Consider the following 1,918-nt stretch of genomic DNA (forward strand, 5'->3'; position numbering starts at 1 on the left):
TAGGGCTTGTTTTCATTACCTCCACACCGTCCCTGTATTTATCAGGATTGTTCGAGTTGCAAGTAATTGAAACTCAACTCAGAGCCGCTCTTTTCGTGCATTCACATACCTGGGAAGGGTGCTAGGTTTGCTCACAGAATCTAAAGAAGAGCTGCAGGGATCAGAGTCTGAGAAACTGGAACAGGAACATGGCCCTCCCAGAGACCTGGCCCTCTCTCCCTTCCCCCTTTCCTTGTCTTGGCTTCATCCTGCAGAAAGCTTTTCTCCACGTGGTGGCCAGAATTCCCCAACGCACATCCTCCTAGCTTAGCAAAAACCGAGGACCACTACCTACTCCAGAATCTTTACGATAATCGAAGAAAAGGGCTCTCCTATGTCTCAAAGATTGCTTTCTGAGGGTTAAATCACTGACATTGGCCAGGTCTACGTCCCGTGTCCACTCCTGCAGCTGGTGTGTCAGGGAAGCAGGGAAGCAGGAGGCAGAGGCCGGCGGCGGCGACGCCGGCTGAGTGGTGCTGAGCGCCGAGCTGGCTCAGGCGTCGCAGGCTGACGTGGAAACGCTGCTGTCCGACGGCGACTGCGCGCTCGAGCGCAGCGAGACTGCGGCGTCGTGCGTGCCGAGCCTCCTGACGGCGCTGCAGGCGGGCGAGCGTCTTGGCTTCACCACCAACAGCAGCAGCGAGACCCGCGAGGCCTGAGCCGCGGAGCTGCGGCGCCTGGGCTTCGGCCGACCTGCGGGCCTGGCAGCAGCCGCAAGGTCCTCGGCCCGGCCTACTGCACCGCGCTCCACCTGCTGCAGCGCCGGGCCGGCGCGCCGGGCCCAAGGCCTACATGCTGGGCAGCGCGGCCCTGGGCTCGGAGCTGGAGGCCGAGGGCGTGGGGCCCGAGCCGCTGCAGGGTGAACCGCCCCGGTGCCTGGCTGTACGCGCCGCCTGAGCCCAGGGTGTGTGCCGTTGAGATGGGCTTTGACCAGCCCTTCAGCTCCATGAAGCTCCCCAAGGCCGTACGCTTCCCGCAGCAGCCCGGACGCCTGCTTGTGAGCACCGACCTGGACCACTGGCTCCCACTTGAGAACAGCCGCTTCCTCGCGGGTACCGGCTGGGCTGTCTCGTCCGAGTCGTGGAGACGCCGCCCAGCACCAAGCCCGGCCGCTTCATCCGACACTGCGGGTCCCAGGAGTGTGGCATCCACCGGGAGTGCACCGTCATGGTAGGTGGTCGCCTGGACACAGACATCCTCCTGGGCGTCACTGTGGTCTGCAGACCATCCTGAGCCTCATCGGGAAGTCTCCACTCTAGGGGATGTGATAAAAGATTAAAAAAAAAAGGAATAGGAAACGTGCTAAGAATAATAGTTACTGTAGTTCTCCTTAACCTTCCCTAAAGCTTAATAGGTTTGCTTAGAGCCCAACATAACTGGGCTCCTCTGAAGAAGCCTAGAGTAATACAAATGCACATCAGAGAAAAGAAGTCTCTTTCTGATCATTTGGAATTTCATTTTTATATCGTCATACGAATATCATTTAGGTTCTTCTTTAATAGATAAGAAAACGGATTCACAGATAATTGAAGTGAATTGCCCAAGACACATTGCCCAATTGGTGAATAACTGGGCAAAAAGCTCAAATCTCGAACACCCAGGTTTATTGTTTTTTCCTGTGTTAGCCTACCTTCAACAGATTTGTTATCAAACTCATCACTGGCTTTGATGGTGGGAAGTTCAAGCAATGAGTGAAGGTCCTCCTTGATGGTCTTCAAATCCCATTGCTAGGGCAGCCTCTTCTCTTGCCTCCAGGTCAGTAGGCATATCTGCTCTTAGGGATTAATGGGATAGGTGGGTCCAGTCGGCTGCAGACCTGGGACTCAAAGAATAAATCCAGGCCTCCTTGTCTTGGTCATGTGGGCTTTCTGGAGCCTGT

General features: G+C 56.0%; 1 pseudogene; it reads left to right on the plus strand.

The window, feature by feature from the left end:
* The window catches only part of LOC103073134 (phosphoglycolate phosphatase-like), an 11,949-nt pseudogene extending 10,677 nt beyond the window's left edge, over positions 1 to 1,272 (plus strand).
* Positions 1,273 to 1,918: the final 646 nt, after the last annotated feature.

The sequence above is a fragment of the Lipotes vexillifer genome, unplaced genomic scaffold (genome assembly GCF_000442215.2).
Source record: "Lipotes vexillifer unplaced genomic scaffold, Lipotes_vexillifer_v1.1 scaffold484, whole genome shotgun sequence".
Classification (NCBI taxonomy): Eukaryota; Metazoa; Chordata; class Mammalia; order Artiodactyla; family Lipotidae; genus Lipotes; species Lipotes vexillifer.